The sequence below is a fragment of the Mastacembelus armatus genome, chromosome 24 (genome assembly GCF_900324485.2).
Source record: "Mastacembelus armatus chromosome 24, fMasArm1.2, whole genome shotgun sequence".
In the NCBI taxonomy this organism is placed as follows: Eukaryota; Metazoa; Chordata; class Actinopteri; order Synbranchiformes; family Mastacembelidae; genus Mastacembelus; species Mastacembelus armatus.
The window spans coordinates 10,789,986-10,812,007 of NC_046656.1; the positions used below are offsets into that span (position 1 = coordinate 10,789,986).

At 39.5% G+C, this 22,022-nt stretch overlaps 1 long non-coding RNA gene across 5 annotated transcripts; it reads right to left on the reverse strand.

The window, feature by feature from the left end:
• Positions 1-7,170: 7,170 nt before the first annotated feature.
• On the reverse strand, positions 7,171-22,003 carry LOC113137026 (uncharacterized). Of its 5 annotated transcripts, XR_003296323.2 has the most exons (6): positions 21,826-22,003; positions 18,693-18,810; positions 18,093-18,227; positions 14,224-14,320; positions 13,049-13,144; positions 11,624-12,713 (listed from the first exon to the last, which is right to left on the reverse strand). It is a non-coding gene; the product is annotated as an uncharacterized LOC113137026 (long non-coding RNA). The 5 variants fall into 5 exon arrangements; XR_003296324.1 differs by lacking the exons at positions 18,093-18,227; positions 18,693-18,810; positions 21,826-22,003 and adding an exon at positions 7,171-8,306 and having other exon boundaries at positions 12,609-12,713; positions 14,224-15,605; XR_003296325.1 differs by lacking the exons at positions 18,093-18,227; positions 18,693-18,810; positions 21,826-22,003 and having other exon boundaries at positions 11,624-11,811; positions 12,609-12,713; positions 14,224-15,605.
• Between the last annotated feature and the right edge of the window lie 19 nt (positions 22,004-22,022).

Genomic DNA, 22,022 nt, shown 5'->3' on the forward strand with positions numbered 1-22,022 from the left:
TGCCAGATAGTCTCATGTTGAGTTTCAATTAAAGTAGTATACTTTGTATGTAAAGAGTGGTTTACAGATATTATACCACAATGAGGGCTGTCTGGTGTGGTGCAAAATCATTAGCTATAAATACCCAAGATCTACTGTTTCTGCACACTCATAGCTGAAGTGTCGGTGTTACAGATAAAACACTTAAATTGGTTTGGCAAGAGCAGTCTACCAATTATTATAAACTGATTTGGAACATGTTTACGGACAATGAATTAGTAATATTCTCCTACACAGTAGGAGTATTTTGGTAAAAGAACAATGTTAACTAGTACTCAGTATCATCAGTAGAGAAAAGTAAATGTCAGAATGAGATGATGCTGGAAAACGACGAATTTGTTCAGATTATATTCTCTGAAAAAGGGGTTAAGGTTTTTAAGAATTAATGTGTTATGCTTGTTCAACATTTGGACAAATATAGGCAAACACAAATAATGATCTGGCTAAACTGTGTTGCACCATCTAAGGAATGTCCAATATGAATCTTTCAGGTGGACATCATGCTCTTGTTTTACCTTTGAAACAAAGACTCATCAGTTATATCTGATTGTGGTGCAACAGCTTGTCCCTGTTTCGCAATAAGAGTATTTCCTCAGCATTTTCTGCATGTAAGGACAGAAAACGTTCTCATTCGTAAGACTGAACCTTAACGAAACCGAAACCACAGCTGAGTAAATGCCTTAGTAATTCTTTGGGCTGAGCCAAACACGACAGTATCATCTGCATAAAAAGTACTTTTTACATGTCACAAACAAAATGTGTTGCAACTTCGCAGCAACCTTTAAATAAAAGAGGACCAAAAACACATCCCATCTCATGACACCTTTTGTTGAAACTTTTAAAAATGTCAAATTTGGTCTGAAAAAAAAGTTTACATTCACATTCTGTGTCATTTCCTCTGTTTCTCCTCGGACTTAGGGAAGTAGGCTTCAGGCAGCCATGAGAGGATGACATCAGGTGGCAGACAGGACTTAGCTTGTATGTGTCAGAACAGACGGTGTTGGAGTTGGACCTTGATGTGGAAGTAACAGACTTCTGTGACGCAGAAGGCAAAAGTTTCCTTGGCAGAGTGAGTGATGAGGAGGCTTTGGACACACAGTTGGAAATACATCACTAGGGCAAAGAATGGGTTGAACTGGGCGTCAGTAGGACAGGGAGTATTCTGGGCTGGTTACACACACAGAGAAAGTAACAGGTTGCTGCAAAGCACTGAGCAGGATTTTCCCTTCAAAACAGAGGTGTCATAGCTGAGGTAGCACAGGAAAGTTTGACCGGGTGCAGAGTTACTGCGGGGAAAGATGGGGTTGTTTGGTTTGTGGTGGACAGACACATAGGGTATTATTAGGTTGTTTTGCTTTGTATTTATTTTACTGCCTCATTTCAGAAAAAAGCTAAGGACAAATAGACATTATTCCAGTAGGATAGGAGCCGAGGCTGTACTTGCAGATGGAAGTAAACTGTTGATGAGTCCCCTTATTTATATGCATGTATAATGTGTCTGGGGCAGAGTGGCAGTTTTTGCCTGCTAATGTGGAAAATCACAAATAATGACATACTGTGCAGGGACATTGCGTACCTAGACATTTCATTTGCTTGTTGCAGATGAATTGTAGAAAAAACTGTTTTGGTCCAGCGCTGAGGTCAGTCATCTAAATGCGTCATTAGAAACTGGACGGGGGGGATAACAAGTTGCTATTGTATTCTTTTCCACCAACAAGCTCAAAGTAGTTCTTCTAAATATGCAGTTCTAAATAGTGTCATTTTCTATGTTTGATTATCCAGAGACAGAGGGAAGGAGACACAACATTTTAAATAAGGAAACTCAAATATTAGTTGCTGAAATTGGATTGAAAATGACCTAATAATAGTATTTCACAGAGCTGAACAATGAAATCCAAATCGTAAAGGAACATTCCAGTAATTTTGTATTGGATTTACATTAAGTTAGGGGACCTACAAGAGACTGAAACTCCATACCTCGAGTTTTAAACCACACCAAAGTTTCCTCTGATCATCTATTTTAGTAGACTCAGTTCAGAGCCACAAATACAGTTATTAGTTATTGTCACTCAGTGTAGTGCCTTTTGAAATCCATGTCTTTACGCAACGTACACTACTCAGAATGTACATTTGCAAAATAATTGTGTGCATGTAGTAAAAATCTGTTTTATATTAAATTAAAAGTAAGTATTTCTGCCAGCAGAGGGCAGAGCTGGATTACTGACCACATCTATCAAGATTATAACATACTACTATGTAATGCTATCACTGTGCATTGTTTTTCTGTTGGACTGCCATTCACTATAATTGTGTAAGTCCAAATACAACAATTTCAAGTAGATGTATGTGCAGAGGACACCTAGAATTACTTCATTGCCTACTATTTACATTGCTACACACATGCCCATTATCCTCGATGAATGTTTGTAATATTTAACTAAACCTCATCTGCAAAATAAACAACTCAAAATCATCATAAATGTTAAGATTCAAAATAGATGTAATGCATTAAAACTGGTCACAGATTGAATGACTACTGCAGAGTGACAGTTCCCATAAACTCTAAATTGTCACTAAAATATCAATACGTCATTTTAAAAAAATAGTAATTTGTGCATTTTCCTCATAAGGTCTGCAGATCTGATCATACGTGGTTAAAAATATTATCATTAAAGTTAAAATCATTTAAGATAATCTCGTTCTCTATCTGTGATCCCTGATTTGTAATCCTGAGATCTGGTCCAGAGCCCCAGAGGGCAGCATTCCTCCCAGCAGCCCAGGAATGTAAACTTTATTTTGGAGTCTAACTACAGTCCAGCAGGAATGCAGCATGGTTGCTGTGAAAATGTTCTCCTTGTGGTGTACACTCTCTGAAAAGGAATATTTAGGGGGGAAAGGGCAAAAATAAATATGAGGTACAGCTGGTACTGGTGGGATGACAACTGGCACTAAAACAGAAAAATATGCTAGCAGGAAAAGTTGGGCTTAGTACTGGTAAATATTAATGTTTTTCTCAAGAGGAAGTAGCTCTCGGGTATGTCACAGTTGAGGTAACAGCCGCACTAATTTGCCATTTCAAAGCTCCAAGGTTGCACACTAAAGAAAACCTGAATACACCTGCAGACTTGTTTATTCCCCCTGCACTGAAAAACAAATAACTAACATCAGGGTTTGAGGATGGCATGTTTTTGGTTATCTTAATATGCCCGTGGGTGTTAGGGGGAGCAGTAAATGAGTGGAAAAAATATCAGTAACCAGAAAACATGACGATGATCTGAAGTCAGTAAACATGCTACAAACACAAAACAGGCAAAAATAACACAAGTAAACAAAATCTAAGGAACCTAGCAATCTAAGCTGTAGGCTCACAACAAATTGCCACCTGTCACCTGGAAACTTTACCTTCTCAGCACCACCCACTGGAACCTACCACCTACTCAGGTAAGAATAGGGTAAGGTAAACAAAAACAAGAATTCAAGATCATACCAAAAAATAAGAAAAACAGCAAAAGTGACATTTTGGTTACTGCCAACCTCACAGCACACCTATGGATGTATGTAATCACTCCTAAGCACAGCAAAGTTAACACCAGTACCATTGCCTACAGAGCAGTTTCACCCATTCTCCTTTAATTAACCTCACCCAACCTGCAACCCTGACTCTATCTTTGACCTGCAGCTGATCTATTCCTTAGTGACAGGCAAAACAAAAAAAGACAAATAATACATCCTGCATCCAGCAGGGACATTAAACTGACCACAACTGCAAATAACACAACTTAAATAAACAACTAGTCAAATTCACAAACAAAACTGGACTGGATTAAATAACCAAAAAAACAAGAGTACTATTAGTGTTGGGAAATCAGGGCACAATAAAAGGGAAAAGTTACCTTTACAGAAGCATACATATTACTGTGAAGTGCCTGGCCTCTTCATATAAACATATCACAATGTCACATTTGCAAAAGGCAAATAGTGTCTTCATTTTTAGTATTTATTAGTAGTAATATACAACTTTCTTTGCAGCCCCTGTTCTTGTCTCCTCTGGTATAAGTGTGTCACCATGAATCTCGGGGTATGTCTAAATTCTGATAAAATATCTTGAGAGCTGCAGTAATATATGGTATGGTTGGTATGGTTGCTCATATGGACAAACCTACAGAGAATTATCATCTGACTGCAGTTCCCTTCAGTCTATGGGTGTTTTCAGGCTTCTTTCTTCTTTCTTTCGGCTCAGTGTTTTGGTTTTGCATTGTCCTACTTCACTGCTTGGCTCAGATTCTGTGTTCTCATTAAGTGTTTCCAGGTGCAGCAGATGACTGTATTCAACAAAAAGCTCTGATAATCCCAGTGTATATCATACGACCAAGCATCAGACTGCAGACACGCAAAGTTAGCAGCTAGTTGCTGTGTATAATGGAGCATGGATACCACTGTATTTAGTCTGAGTGGGTTACAGAGTGAAAACAACGCTCCTATTTTATGTTTTTTTTTAAAAAAAAGTCTTGTCCTTTGTCTGTTTGCTTATACTTGTTTATTTAAATACTTGTTTATTACAGATTGTGGTTTAGGAGCTGATCATAAAAGAGTTGTATTTGTAGTGTGAATAAATTTGTGACCCCTATAGCTTCTCATCATTCTGCAGACATCTCTGATTTACTGATTTACAAGTTAAATAGATCTGGATTTATTCATTTGTAGCAAAGAGAGCTTAAGAGAGGCTTTCATCAGCCCATAAACATTTTTTACATCTTGTGTGAACAAGTTAAATACCATCCTGGTTTGCTCACCTCAAATCATCTGCCATGTATTTGAGAGGCCGTTTACATAAAGGAATGTAACCAGGAGGAAAAAATGCAAGAAGACAAACTATGATGACCTTAGTGTAATTCAACAAACGTCATAACCTCCAGCCGCCTCACTGTTGGTGGGAATGGAGGATGGAAGCAGGCGGGGAGGTAACTGAGGAATGGATGCGTGTCTCCTAGGTGGCCATGCTGTTGCTCTGGAAGGATGTGGGCACTGGTCAGGCCACACACACCTACTGTGCACACACTAGTATCAAGGCCTCTCCAAGCTTCAGCTCTCATTATTGTTATGCAGTGGTTAGGATTTAACTCTGGGGCTTCACTATGGTGGGACCATAGGAATTAAGGTCTGGGTTAGTACAGTGGTAGCTATTTGACTCTCGGTTTCTATAATGGTGGGTAATAAATTGTGGGCGTTTGTCATGGCGGAACTGGAGGAATATAGCTCTGGTTTAGAATTCCTGTTGAACTATAGTTACACTTGGAGAATCTGGATGATGAAAAAGTAAAAACGTGCCAGTAGAGAGAGCTAGAAAGTCTTCCATGCAGACTGTGTAATTTTAGGCAATTAGGAAACTACATCATTTGTTATGTTTGTTTTCCTTCCATGGTGTAGGCTACGTGCACTGTAACTCATCTGGCTATTTAAGCTGAGAACCAAACATAAAATGTAGGTGGGATCTAGATGTACAGTAACATTTGAATATTGTGATATATAAACAGCAGCCTACATGTACAATTTATTTAGCTTATGATGCATATGAAGAACCTTTCATGAGTGAATAATATCTATTCAAATATCTCTCTGGTGACAGAAACAGAATAAAGATTGTTAACAGTGCGAGCATTTTAAACTGTACTCAATGATTCATTCCTTTAAGATAGGAATTGGTGATAGATTTCTGCCCTTTGTTTAGATAAAGTAACAGTTTCAAACACCTTTTCAGACTGATTACTTTTCAATTATTTGTCACAATGCTGTGGGTTTACCAGACAACACCACACAAGCAAAAAATGCACAGTCATTATCTACAGATCCTGTTCCTGAGCCCTGAGTGAATTATGCCCATTAATCAGCTGCATTGAAAGGCGTTTGACGTCAGAGGTAGACAAAGCTAACAGAACAAGAGGTGTCAAGAGTGTGTGTGTGTGTGTGTTTGAGTAGGAAGGTGGGGCTGTCAGGGTCAAAGGTTAAGAGGGGTTGATGGGTTGGGCAGTGGTAGCAGTCTGCTGAAAGCTGCTCAGCAAACACAGCTTGCTGTCACAAACACAGCAGATATATGAATAACCACATGTCTGTGGGAGAGACAGAGGAAGGATGAGTGTGTGAGAGAGGGATAGGGTAGATCGAGAACTCACAGGAGGGAAAGTGTGAACGAGGGAGGCCCTCAGTTTGTTCACAGTGTCATGATATGTTCGTCATGTTTTCACACTGGGGGAATTTTCAGACTGCTTGTTTCCACTTCAGCTGTCTGACATTTACGTTCAACTGTCAGGATGTAGCCGAGTTTAGCAAAACAGCTGTTTTATGAGAACTGAGACGAGATGAAGTGGAGTGGATACACATTTGATGGAATAAAAGATCATATGAACATAAAGGACAAGATGAAATGATATAATTTAAGAGAAAACAAAATTGAAATCAACATCAACTAGCATCACCAGATAAAATATACAAAACAAATAACGCAAGATTATATTACATTAAATGACATGAACTATGTTGATGAGAGGGGAGTAGTGATAAGACCAGATGAGAAAATCTGAGGTGAGATGAGACTAAACAGAATTAGCTTTACTGATTATATATTGGTTTTTGAGATGTCAAATGTTAAATGAAATAAATGAGATGTGAGATGTTAAATAAAATAAATAATATTGAGATGAAATTAATAATGATGACTTCATGAGATGTAATTAAATGAGATGAACTATAGATATGAGATAAAGTGAGAGAGAGATAAGATGAGCTTTTTTAATCCACAAGGGAAAATTTAAGCAGATGATATTAAATGAGATTAAATGAGATAAGAAGGTCAGAAAGGTGAGAAAGTAAATTATCGTAAATGTATTAATAGCATAAGACTTTATCAAAAGAATGTGACATTAATTGTGAAATGAGATTTACTTAACTAATTAGTAAAATAGATTAACCTTTTATTATTACTATCTTAAAAAGTGATAACATGGGGTTAAGGTCGGTTTATCTTTACTGAAGAGATTAAATGAAACTAAACAAGACAAAAGAAATAAGGCAATAAGAGATGACATAAGCTTATTATTTTTCTTTAGATTTTCTTTGAAGGGTTAGGTGGTATCTGCTCAGCCAAAGATACACAAGAACCCAAACTAACTGGAGTAAACTTCAGTTAAATCCATCCCTATGTTTCTGTACTGAGGCTCAATCTGATCCTCAAAGACACAAATCTGTCACCACATCAAACATTTTCTTTTTAGATCTCAGTATAGACTGGCTTTTTGCCTTAATTTATCTGGGGGATATTTGCCAAGCACACATGCTGTCTTTCATCAACACCCTACTTCACACATACAGAGTTACACACATTCATACCTGGCCGCTGCCCAGTGCAACCACAGTCTTCTACTGTTAGTCCAGTGGGCAGTTCCACCAGAGCAATTTGGACGTTAAGAAATTTGCCCAAGGACGTTTCTATGCTGAAGGAGTGGGGAGCAGGTCACATTCACTGCCCTGATCTAGATTTTTCTTGGCAAATCAGATATCCAAACTATCCATCTTATCTTCAGCCAACATGTCCACACTTTAATCCTCCATATATTGGAACTAAACCCTTTGTGTAATAATGAGAGACATTGAGAAGAAACAATAAAGCATTTGGTGAAAGGATGTTAAAACTGGTTGCAATAGATACATGATGCATGTGATATGTATGTACTTATCGTATCTTATCAGTTTACTTATAATAAGTAATATAATAAAATAGGTTTATTTTTGTTATTCTGTTCTGTCCTATTCAGTTCCTTTTAACTGGATTCTGAAAAGAAACAAAAGTTTAAAGCCAGGCTCTCCTCTAAGACACAGTACTTACCTAAATGCTCATTTCACTTGCTAACATACAACGATATCAACCTGCTGATGATTTGAAGGTTTGATGGTCACCAGATTAGTTTAGTGTGCTATGATGCTAATCCGTGCCACTTGTTTGGTGAGTATTTCAGCAAGAAGAGTTCAAATGCAATGAATGACAAAAATTTGAATAACTTAAGTGACCCCAGAGAAGTGAAGTATCTTCATTAGGCGATTAGGCGTAGGTCTATTTGGAGACTGGAGATATGACAGCTCCTCTGGAGTATAGATACTGGTAGTGGTTGTGTAGTCGAGCCAACAGGTGGTTGACGAGAACCTTGGACAGTGTCCCTGGACATCATGGAGGCTATGGTAGTCATAGGGAGGAGGTAGTCTGTGCAATTGTAGATCTGAAAGAGAAATTGCAATGATTTTTAAAGAATGGTAGCCAGTGATTGACTGGTCTGAGGATCGCAGGCAGAAAGATCACTGGTCAGATGTGGTGACATCGGTATTGAAGGTGGAGGGAGATTACTCCACGTTGACCCCCTGAGCTTCAAGCAGAATGTTTGGGGACAGATCTTCCTCATTGAACTTTTGCCTAAGCGTCATTTAGTCTTAAACAAAAGTGCTGGACAAATCTAAATGGTACTAAGTGAAGTGTTAATGATCGCCAGAGTTATTACATATTATCTACAAATATGTAACTCATGACGGTGCTAAAGGATAACCAAAATATTTCAGGTCTATTATTTGGAAGATATGAATGTTTGTATACAGCCAAAATGCAATCAAATACTGCGGGGTTTCTGTTTGGACAACCGATGTAATGACATTGCATTACTGTATGTGGTTTCAGTCCATGCTAAAAAAGTTGGCGCACTGTCGAAAACGGCAAATGTTTTCCAGAAGCACTGACATTGTATGATAACATAATCAAGTGCCAGACAGCATGAATGGTCATCCTCAATGGTTCGACTGTGGCTCGCTGTACCATTAAGAGTCCTCCCTTCATGCGGCAACATGTTGCTCTGCTCAGACCAGTCTGAACTGCCTCTCGCTAGGACACGGCTGCTCCAGCATCAAACGATAGTTTTAATCAAGTGGTCAAAAGCTATTGCACAAACATTCTAAAGTAGCTTAGGTCAACAACAGTGTCCCAGAGCCTGTTCTGTTCACTGGAATGCTCCCGTACGCAGCTAACAGGCCTCTCTTTGTGTTTCAGTCCAGCAGCCTCACGCCACACCACACCGCACCGCTCTGGAATCCTGTTTGTTTTCTTTTAAATTTCTCAACCTAGTTCACTCCGATGTGGAAGCGCAGTGTACTGTATGTGTGCTCACTGTGTTTTAAGGTGCGCGCTAAGTGTGCATCTGTGTTCGTACCTATGTAGCAACAGTATGGCTCATTGAGCATGTGCTCATTTTAAACTGATGCCAAAGTTCACATGCTGTAAAGTGGAGCATGCTGCAGAATTAAAATATCATAAGCTTGTGTAAATCCAGCCAGGTCCAGTGTAGGTAATGTGAGGAGTAACTGATAGATGTCTATTGGACCAAACTCTACTTTCTGTAGCCAACAGACCTGGTTTTTAATTCATATTCAGTCCAATAACTTTGGTGATTTTCTGCTCTGGCATTTTAATATATTTGATTAAAATACCAGAGGACAAAAGAATTGATTCTTGATGGATGATACAAGGTGAAAAATCATGAGCTTGAATCTGATGTTTGTATTTTTGGACTTTACCACATTCATTTCTTGTCAAGCTGCTTATCTAACCAGTAATCTGCAATTATCCACAATACAACAGATTTAACACTCTCAGTGCTGGCTGGACCGACACTTCAAGGCTTTCCCTCTCATACTTCACCCTCTATCCCACCCCAATACTGTTTTTCTTTCCTATCCCCCTCTTGACAATGAACCCATGTTATATAATCAGCCTATTAGTATTGCTACTGATGATCACTGATCTCTTGCCATATGAACTTCATTCCTGGCTATAAGGAAACCCTGTTTTTAATCTGAAAAGTCTTTATTTCTCTAAAGAAAACGTCAGGCCTATGACAACTTTATTCCATAAGTAAAGAAACCACCTGAACTTTGACCAGGCTTGTGGCCAGGCAAAACTGGAGAGTACTTGAAGTACCTCAGTATAAATAAAGACAGTTTTCCTTATGCATTGAAATTGTTTTGGAAAGACAACTTCCTCAAATAGGTTTTGGTATGGCAATGAGACTGAATGATGTGGAAAATAAGTTAGTGATTTCAATAGCAGTCTGCTCAGTTCAGTTTCAGTGGGGAAAACATTTCTGGGAACCAGGATGCTGCTAGGTTTTCCATCCATCTATTGTCATTCATGGCCCTCACCCCACATGGTCATTTGTAAAAACGGACCTAACCTGCATGACTGTGTGAGGGAGCCTGTTCAGAGTCTCACTCAGTCCCACAGTCTTTGTGCTAAGCTAAGTAAATCGCAGCAGTGGCTGCATGTTTATTGTGCACATATGAGAGTGACAGAGAAACTGGGCAATGGTATATCTTTTTATGTAATTCAGCTAATTCAAGGAACATGGCAATGTTTTAGTATCGTAAAAATAGGTAAGATGAGGAGAGCTGTCATTGGATGTCTGGTCCAGGTTAAGCAGAAGAAGCGGTTTTATATGATGGATGACCTAATGCATACTCAGCACTCCTGTTATCTCACAATCTTTGTCTTTTCTTACTCTGATGTATTTGACTCTGTTTCAAACCTTTTACTGCTCCATTTCCAGTAACCTAAGGAAATGCCTTTTCTGGGCTGTCCCAGTAAATGCCACATATAGGCGGCCCCCCTTCTAATCCTGCAGGATAGGTTGCTCTCTAAAGCCCCTCCAAAATACTCTGCAGGGCGGTGTGTCCTGAATGTCCCACACCTGCATAAACACACCGAGCCAAGAGAGCTGCCTGCCACTGTGCCAAGCATGTTAAACCACATGTCCAAAAGGTAGGAAAATAACATACCTGGGAACAGTTACCGTGAGAAACGGTTGTAAAGTAGAATACAGTCAACCACAAAAGGTTGCATGGTAAGAAAGGTGCAAACTTCCATGTATACACGCTTTGTGAAAATCAGTGTGCAAAGTGAGGTTTAGGCTTTGCAAGTACAGACAAAACATACCAGATAACAGATAACAAATAGAGAAACCAGGTGGTTGGTGGAGACAAAGAAAAGGAAAAACTGAAATCTGAGTGTGTGTGAAAAACAATTTGGAAACTTCAGGAATAATTAAGCAAAGTGGGCATTTAAAAAGTAAAAGAAAAAACATGTTGGAACCAGGAATAGTAAGAAAAGGGGCCCCTGAGACAGGCTGTGCATTGACACACTGTGACAGAACACCTACCTGTCAGGCGTACCCTATAAATGCTCCCCTCACAGGAACAAAGTTCCATATTCACACGGCATCACATGACACCTAGTTGCATAACTGTCACACCCTTCAATCATTGTACTGTAAGTGAGACCTCACAAGGGGCCCTGGCCTTATATGCTGTGCTGCTTTATGGCACAGGAGGTTTCAGTTTGGGTAGTGGGCCTCCTACAGAACTGCTCTTTAGAAATGATTTAGTCTAACTTTTAGTCTGATTCCTTAGACCACAATGTGGGTTTACTAAGGTGACAGTGATCTCAGATATAGGAACAGAAGCTGAAAACAGCATTTTAATAATACAGTGCACCCGGGAAAAGAAAATACTGTAAGATCAGATATTACAGTATTTTCTTTTTGGTCTTCGTGCAGTCAGTCACATCTACAATGAACTCTCAGTGTCCTTTCATTGGTTTGATGGATATCCGAGTGATAGTTCCTTCTTGAGTCATCACTTCCTCATGTGCTGCTGATAGATTTATAAACTGAGCACATCTGGATGCAGCTGCAAAAATAGCGGTGAGCTCACTTTCAGTGATGCACCAGATACATCTGGGGATAACTCATGTCGATGAATAATTCTTTTAACTTGATGAAGATGTGTAAATCAGAACTAATAAGCATAATAAAACATATTTTTGCTGTTTTTCTTTTTGGGCCTTGACCTGGACTGAATTTCTACATAAATGTGTATTTTTCACATTGTGTTTGAGAGATAATAAACTTTATCAAGTCACTATACACCTTACTCTTTTTCTTGTGGATACATATATGAGAAAATTGCTTGACTTTTATGTATGAAACATCTCCAAAAATAACACAAACCAATCTTCTAAAACCAACATGTTACGTCTGCTTAAAAACAAAGTACGTATTGAGAGGTTTTAAAGCAGGTTGTGTGTTAAACTATTTCTGGTGTCTTGCCTTACTAAGCTAAGTTAAGATTTTACAGTTCTGGCTTAATACTTAGTGCACCAACATATCTCTCTATTCATCTAACTGTTGGGAAAAAAAGTAAACATTTCCTAAAATGTCAAACAATTCCTTCAAATGGATGTTAGTTATGTAATATAATGATTATAAAGGGAAAAGTGCACATGTTTTTGTGGAGGAAACATTTACGTTTGCTTAGACTGTTCACACTGTAATCGTTCCCGAGTGGACGTCATGGTTTACTTCATCGTCCATTTATCACTACATTGCTACTTTGGACACTCTGCATTCATTTCTTGATTCACTCCTGCTGACAGGTGAAAATGCATTTCTTGCTGTCTGTGCCGAGGTAGGAGAAACATGTGAAACCTGGGTTGTCTGCTGTCGTTTTGACAGCTAGCTGAGCGATGACTCCTTCCTGCGTCATCACTTCCTCTTCACTTTGCTGAGGAATCCACCTTCCACATTTCCAGCCTGGGAATAAGCCATGTTGTTGTGAAGAGGACGATGGGGGCATAATATTTTCCGCTGTCAGTCAAGTTGTGGGAAGGTATGCTACAAGGATAATAGTACTCATTTACTAAATTACAGAGTCCATCAAAGATGCATTAGCTTGACTCCAAATACACAGAAAACATGATACTGTGATACACAGCTACTTTTAGTAAAGGAGAGAGGAAACAGAAACCCCAGACCATCAGTGACCTTTCAGCTCAACAATCGCACATACAAGCACAGAGGGTCAGATTGGCATCAGACAGACAGACAAACAGACGGACATGGGGCGAGGGTGTAGGCTGCAGTCTGACCTTGCAGCTCGGATACAGATGGAGAGAGGCCTTTCGTTCCAGACTCGCAGACAGACAGGGAGGGGTCCTGTTAGCCACTGTGCAGAAACTGCATATCTGGAAACAATTAGAGCAGATGGGAACCCTGGCCAGGCTGTTTCTATAAAGCACAGCGCAATTCTGTCAAGAGTTTATTCTAAACTGTTTGCTCTCCGAATGAGTATTAGTCACAAAAGCACAGTTCACTATTCCAGCATTCAGCATTCATGAAGCAGCAGCTAACAGTATTGTTTTGAATCTATTCGTTAGTTAAGAACACATTTGTGTTTACGTTAACAGCTTAGTGAGAGGGAAAGCCCTCGAACATTTGTGTTTTCACAGCCGTGTATGACAGCAAAGTCCTCCTCGCACTACTGTTGCACCTTTTGTTCACTGCCATCCAGTCATCTGAAAACAGTGTTCCCTTTCTGTGTGTTCAGCACTAAAAACTTCAGCAAAGGACAAACGTGTTGTTGATTTTGAATGTTCTTTCGCTCAAGACACCACAGAGACGCTGGTTTTCATCGGCGATGCCACAGGGTGCAACCAGGTTTCACTGGTGATGCCAAAACCTCAGCAGTGAGGAGAAGCAGTCATAGCGCACTTACATAATAAGGATGTCTGTGGCTTGAACTTTGTTCTTTTAGTTGGTCACTGTGTTTTTTTCCTTTAGAGTTAGTTCCAGAATAAGAAACTTAATCTGACGGCTGGTTTTATGTTTAAACTGACTGCTTAATAATTTAAAGTCATGCAGTTGCTATTAGTATTTTTGATTACATAAAGACAGAAGGCACAGACACACCTACTCACCCATCCTTTCATTCCACTCAAACACAAACCATCTATAGACGGATTAAATCACTTCTTACACTAACAGCATTTTATTTTCTCTATCAATTTCAAGACATTGTCAACAGCATTGTCTTCTAATAGAAAACCTGCTTTACATACTAGGGGATCTGAAATACCCAGGCCCTGAACAGGCAAGAAGCATCTAACAAAAATACAGTAAGTTACAATAAATAATTTACTGGGAGAAATGTGGGATCTGGAGCTTGACTGATACCTAAATGTGGCTCTGCTGCACCAGTTCTGATGCATCTTTAAGTCTATCTCATGACAGACTTTATGAACATGCAATAGTATCAGTGGAATACCTGTTCTGAAGCCTTCATGTCAGACCACATGGTCTTCATCTGCAGAGTTTGTTCACTTGTCATGGATTTTTCTCAGCAGGTGAATGACTCTTCATCCCTGAGTTGGAGTTAAATAATAATTAGCAGTTAGAAACTAAAAATTGGATAGTAAATAATCATTAAGTTTAATGGAGGTTAATGGAGATTTGTTGTGTTACCGGCCTGCAGCTGCTAAATGATCAGAAACTAGTCAACAACCTTTTCAGCAGGTACACACAGTTTCTGACAAACGCAGAAACGCAAAGATTCATATGAAACTGTATGACAGCCAGTAAATAACCATCTAGTAAAACAGACAGTAAACATACAGTTTGACATCTCAGGCAACCTCAATGTGAGAAAAAAAAAAAAAAAAGCCCATGAATTTAAATGAAAGCTTTTTTAAAAGGCTAATGATAGAAAAACAGTCTGGGTTTATTTGATGTTGAGGAATGTTAAGGTGAAGTCCTGACCTGGATCGCTGCACATCACAGTTTGAAACACCTGTCTGGGAAGTAGAAACCCACAAAGCAAAATGTCCGTTTTCTCTGCTTGAAGTAACATTTGCCTTGGCAGGGAATGAGACAAAGCAGCAGTGTGTGATTAAAGCTGATGTTTTTATTCAAGGCTTTTACAGGAAGCTAATTAGGTGAGGTATGCAGTCGTGTGCCAAGCTAATAGGGGGAAGCTGACATTCCTGCAGGAAAGCGGTGCCCTCAAAAAGCTACAGAATATGTATTTACATTCACAGCCTCCTCTGTGTGAGCCACAAGACTTTCAATTCAAACAGTTCACATCATGTTTTTTTTTTTTTTTTTTAAATAAAACACTGAGTTAAAAAGTTAGGATGCGGTCTAGATCCCTGGCCCACTGGGTGAGTGCATTTGTCCTGTTGTAACTTGATATAAATCACAGTAACACAAACAGCACTGCTGCCATTTCAAATTAACTGATTGCATGCACTATGATTAACTTAAGGCTGGCAGGAATCTTTAAATGCATTCAAATTTGGTGTTCCCAGACAGGCAGAATTGCAGGTTTATGGGGAAGAAAGAGTGGGGTTTTCCAAAACAATGAGCACAGACCGGCCAGCTAAATTTAGCCAAACAGGCTTTTATACCTCTCCTCAATCCGCCATTTCCTGCTGTTGATGAAAAAGATTTAATACTCTTGGGTCGCAGAAGCAAAACAACTGGAATGCCACCAAAACCAGGTATATTTGACTTTAATTAGGGTTAGATAGCTGCAGTGACCAAACCTAAACTTGAAACCGAAGCTTGGTTGTGCCACTATTTTTTGGTTTCTTCTATAGGACTATATCACTTTTAGTGTAATTTGTGTGGTGACAGATGCAAGTGATGTTCAAAAGAGTTATCCCACTTCCACTTAGGTTAACCTAGCATTAATGTGGAAGTGCTGCTCATATCTAATTCTCAACAAAAACCAAATAATATATTTCCCCCCCAAAAAAACATTCCTTCCTTTAACAAACGGCCAACATTGGTTACTATCCAGTTGAATGTGCCTGTTGTAGTTATAAAACTGTGTGTGGCAGAACACATGCTAAATTTAGACACCATCCCCATCGTTTTCTTTGGGGTCATAGACCCTCCATGACCCTAATAATTCACAGAACTGGAGACATCTTTAAATTTAGACAGAGAGAGGTTGATTTTAGTGGAAATAAATGCAAAAATGTAGAAAAGTTGCCCTAAAACATCAGGCTTCAATATGTGATCCAGGAGAGGAAGTGCTGAGATCCAAACAGTGTGTCTGACATGATGTCTAAGATTAGAAATCCTCTCAACCTCCAGCTGAAAGGTCACCAAAAAGAACAGAGGCCATCCTGGACCTACATGGAGCTGTGTTTAAGTAAAGACCACCTGATGTCCATATCCATGTGTGTGGCAGTGAATCTACAGCTGGGATGAGTTTCTGCTGTTTGTTGAAAAAGCTACAGCACAAAATTCTTGACACTGTCTCATGTGTAAACTCCCCCTCCAGGATACAGGTTTTAAATAGGCAGTTTCCACTCTCTCTGCCTTTGACAATTCTTGGCCTTGTTATATTTGCACAAATGTTCCCAGGCACTCTGTCTATTGGATTCCACCTGTGAGCTTCAGCCAGCCAAAATGCTTTGTCTAGCTAGATAGAGTGTTTTATTAATCCCCAAAGAGAATTTGTCTATAGGAGATGAAAGCGCGTTATCTACCCCCCCTTGTTAACACAGACTGGTAAATGCATTGCCAGGGATGTCCATAAATAAATGATTTGTGAGAAAATCTGACCCAAAAAATGTAACTTGCCATCCAACTATGCCCCTCTGGCACCAAATGATCAATATATTATAATTCAGCCCAAAGTATTCCTAACACCAACTAGTCAGTGTCCAACTATTTTGTTCGGTCTGTGCCTGAAAAAATGTTGAGTCTCATACATGTTTCCAGTCTGAACAGTTTCCACCACTCTGGGCTTTAAATAGACACATTTTCCATCTTGACAATTCATCTGCCCACCAACCCCATTGTTAAATCTCAACAAATCATCCCAGGCTCCGGATCCATTATTAGTTTCCACTGCTGGCCTCTTCATAGGCAGGCTTCAGAAAGTTTCCACCAGTTTCCAGCTCTTTCATCTCTCAGTAATGGACCTGTGCCTTCTCCAGTGCTAAATGTCAACAGATCATCGTCCAGTTCATTTTAAACCTTCCCCATGAGTGTTTTTGCAGGCTCCAATTGTAAAAGAAAGCAGCAGTTTATTTTTCTAGTGCTTCTTTATTCTCTTTGCTCTGATGATGAAGCCTTCATATTGCAGATGACTCAAGGGTGATATGGTTTTATTCCCCTCTCTTATCAGGTTTGCTCCTCTTGTTTTGCATTTTTTATAAGTAACTCTTTGCAGCATTTATACAAAATTAAGTCCCTCTTTTCCCACTGTACTTTCTTGAAAATCTACACAAATAATTGTATTTTTGCTTCTTTTTTTTTTTTTAACTTTTCCACTCTTACTATCCTTCTACATGCAGCCAAAAGGTTCAAAGAGGCTGAAATATGCAGGCAGGAAAATCATTTTGAGATTCTGGTTTCATGTTCAGTTTGCACAGTGGTATATAGATGGTTGGTTTGAAGGCTAGAGCCATGGAACATTCCTCAGATAGCCTGCCAGCCACCACTAATTGAATTTAGTTTAACGGACAGCTGAGTGCAGATAACACAACCAAAGCTTCGAATATGGACCCAATTTGAAACAAACACTCTGGATTTACATATATATGTATATACAGCATGTATACAAATAAATGTTGACCTTATAAAGGTAGGCTTTAGTGGAGGATTTTATGTAAGTCTGTATTAGTTTTAACTAGATGTGCCTAATAAACTGGCAAAAAGTCCACTAAGTAGTTTAGCATGGTTTGGGTAAATGCGTCCACCAAACTTCACACCGTTTTTTTTTCAAAGTGACATAAAACGGAAAGTTCACAAAGGAAACGAAAAACAGATGATTTTAGAAACGCTACGTGCACTAAAAATGGTCAGTGTGAAACTAAAGTTTACATCTGGCCCAGTGTGCAACCAAAATGAAACATTAATATTTGGTGTGACTGACCTATTTTTTGCTTTTGATGTTTATCTTCCTGTTTAGCTTTCTTAATGCTGGGAAGGTATGACTGCAGCCGTACTCAATATGAGCAGTGTACGAGAACCACAGAGACAACTAGAAAATGTCCCAGAGGACACAGGGGGCTCCTGTGTGACATAAGCATCAGGCATGACATCATCAACCATGGTGTGATGGACCTGCACACATGAGGTGTTAAAAAAAAAAACAAACAAAAAAAAAAAAAAACATACTCCCTGTCTGTGCCTGAAGGAGTCTATGTGAGGACTGTGTCGTCACCCGATGGGGGCTGATAGATTTCCACAGCTCCTAAAGTTGGAAAGGTCCCAGCTGATGCAGCTCTGTTGTCTCATGATGTCACACGGTATCTATAGACAAGCAGTGAAGTAATGAAGGTATAAATAGCTGGTAACTAAGGGCCGAAATCCAGACGAGAGCAGAAGGGAGACCTTGGCCTGGATTTACTGTCACAGCCTTAAATCTGTATGACTTTGAGCTAAATTAGGGACATCACTTCATTGACTTATTGTTTTGGTGAGAGTAGTGGTGCTGAGGTTCATTTTTATTTGGAGAAATAATAAACTAACAATACAGTATACAATTATATGATACATGAGCATAGTGTTACTACCATTACCTATATTGATGGCAGCTGCACTTTCCAATGTGTAGGGGAGTTAAGATTCTTACAGTTTGCACACAGTATGTTTTACAACGTACAAAGCTGAACAGACCCCTCCCACATTGTATCACCACCACCGTTTGATTGCTGATTTTCTCCCACAGCTATTCTCTTAGACAAATAATTTGTTCTTTACTTAGCCTCAACATACCTCAGCCTACCACACACGGAGCCATATGTTTCCTTTGGCCAGCAGAGCAGATCCATCCACACGTTTAGCTCTGCACAACACTGAGTATGCGGCCTGCTGATACTGTACACAGGAAACTCTGTGAACATATGATCAGACTGCTAAACAACCAGCATCAAAACAACATCAGTAAGTTAAAGTTACAGTATTTAAGGTGGCTATCAAGGACAAAATAATGAACCTCATTTAACCTCCTGCTGACTATAAATCATCCTGGACATATAATATTCACTTTGTTTTCTAATGATCTTGCGGTTGATGGACTCATTAGTTTACCACTTTGATGCTATCTGGTAACTTTTTATATCTTGCAGGCTTTAAAAGGTATTTAAATGTGCTAGATGACATGAAAATTACAATGGCATTCCTTTAAAACCCCTCAACAAATTGACTGTGATAGAAGATAAATGGCCTTAATGAACAGCCTGACACACATTAGATTCCTCTGGATGTAACATAAAAATGTCAGCTCAGTTTGAGTGCTGTTTTGCATTCTTCCATCAAGCTGTTTCCTTTAGATATTATGGAGCTGAAGTTTGACAACACACTCACTTGCACAGTCTCTCTCACACACACACACACACACACACACACACACACACACACACTTCCTCTTGTGTTTTTTGAGAGACAGAATACTGCACACACACGCCACACTTTCACTCTCAGCAGTGTTTTTTCTTGGTCAGATGGTCTTACTGTACTGATCCAGCACAGAGAAAGAACATATCCATATTGGGAAAAGAGCAGACGTCCTTATATGGAAAAGCTTCCTCTGTAGTAAGAGCCCAGTCTGTTGGCTTCTCCCTCACATTCCTTCACCTTCAGGTTTCTCTGGGAGTTTTTCATTTCCTAGTCGCTGACTGGAGAAGGAGCAGGGCTGCCTTTCATAAGAGTCTGGCCTGGTGTGCGATCCCCCTTTTCAAAAAAATACACAAACCTCCGTCTAGTCTTTTTCCTGCAATCCTCCACTCTGGGGTTTGATGTAGTAAAATAAACCTGGCCTGGGACAGGGCACACCTGGCCTTTCAAGTTTGTCATAGACTAAACCTCATTAGGCAGGTGAACAGCCAGAGAACATGAAGCCTTTGTTCCAGTAATATCTGCCCTGCACGCCTTCATGGGCATGAGCTGCACTTTCACTAAAGTTAAGTCAGGATTTTTAATCATCATTTATCCTGACTAAGACCCAGTAGAGTCAAAACGCCCTGTTAAACGTGAAATAAAATCCTCGGTCTTCTCAGTAGATTCCTCTAAAAAATGCAGCTTTTTCGGGAAGTATGAAAAGCAGCTGGAAAAGCCTAATGCTCAAATCAACAAACATTCATTTCAGGAAGTGCCATTAACCGAGAACATTATTCTTTGTCCCTTTAATACCTGCATGCCTCTGCTGAGCTGCTTATTCAGCTCAGGTAACACAGGAAACTGACAATCAGGATCATTTTCTGTCTGACAGCATTGAAACATGTCAAAAATATGACTACAGAAATATTAATAGAAATAGACATATGTTGAAACCATCTGTTGAATTGTTCCATCTTGCTTCGATCATTTAGTTGTGTCCCAAATAAGGAACTTAGGGATTATTGTTTGATGCTGAAATGACTTAGAGGCTAGCATCTTACTGGAAAACCGTTTACATTGCACTGGTGCAAATTAATAATAACGTAGCACTTCTAAACCCATCCGAGTGATTATATTTACTTAAGTACTCAACAAAGGTTTTGAGTACTTGTACTTGGTTTTAAGGACGGCACGGTGGACTCTAAATTGCCTATACCGTAGGTGTGAATGTGAGTGTGGGAAAGATTGCCGACCTGTCCAGGGTGTGCCCTGCTCACCCAATGTGAGCTGGGATTGGCTCTGGCCCCCCTGCTGCTTCCCCTGACTGAAGATGGATGAATGTACTGTGATTATTTAGAGTATTTGCTGCTACTTTTTGTATGCTTCACTATACTGCACTGTTTGACAACTATAGTTATTGGTTATTTTTCAGGTAATTTTTTTGTTAATGAACAACATGAATTGGATTGTTAACCTTTCTTTTGGCATGTGACCATCTACCTAAATAGTGTTGGGGTCTTGTGTCCTGTTCAGATGTTTTTTTATAGACCTTGGGAGGAGGCTTGACCCTTAGGTTGGGAAACAGTGGACTAAAATACCTAACTGTATAAACAGCAGTTAACACTGGCTATACTTTGACCAGTAAAATACTACTAAGACAAAACAGTACTACCAGTCTAATATGAAATAAATAATTAAGTATCACTAACAGAGGTCAGTTGTACAGGAGTACTTTAGTACATTTAGCTGATAATACTGCAGTAATTGTTTATGTGTGGTTTTAAAATGTTTTCCATTTAATGGAGTATTTTTACAGTGTGGTATTTCTTCTTTTGCTCTTTTAATCACCGCTACTTTAAAATGAGTCCAAACACAATGGAACAATAGAATAAGACCATGACAAAATAATCTGGTTGTGTGTCGTGCAGAAGCATTTGCAATCAAAATGCTTCCATCGTGCATAAGTGGGGACAATGCTCTCATAGTACGTTTGAATGAGTAATACTCAAAACTGCTGTTCAGCCACTGATGTCAGCCCACAAAAACGCCACTGCAGTGTCCCAGGAACCGTACAAGTACAGAAGACAAAGTTACAAGGCTGCACAGTTACAAGATTGCCAAGTCTCTGCCAAGAACTTTGATAGATAACCAGTCCAAGTTAATGACACAAGTGAATTTCCTTTCCCTAACCACTTGCTGTTAATCTGTGCGTCTTTGAAGTCAAAGCTGAGGAATGTTGTTATGGCCTTAATGTCTTAACCACCCGTTACACATCAGTCAGTGAATGTAGCTATTACATGCATATTGTGAATATTTATGAGTTTCTACCTGTTGTTTTTGTTTTTTTGTTTTTTTTGAACTGTTCTTTCATGTAAAGCTCTGTGTGCATCCACTTTTGAACTGTACTATTTTTTTTCTTCTTTTCTTCTACTTAAAATAAAATTAATATTTATAGGTACCGGCTGTCTGTTTGTGAAGTCAGGCTTCAGGAATTCCCAGTGTGGGGTCCCAGGCCTCTAACCAGACTTACCCTCCCCGTTCCAGATGAAAGCTGCTCTGAGAGAGACAGTGTTGTTTGGCCGAGCAGCAGAGTCTTGCCTTCAGACAGCAGGAATGTGGGATGTCTGGAGTGGGGGTCAGGAAGTGAGGAAAGAATGCCAAGTATGTCCATGTTTGTCCAGGGCTGGCTCTCCATTCAGCCCCCAGTGACGTGCTGCTAGGGCCAGC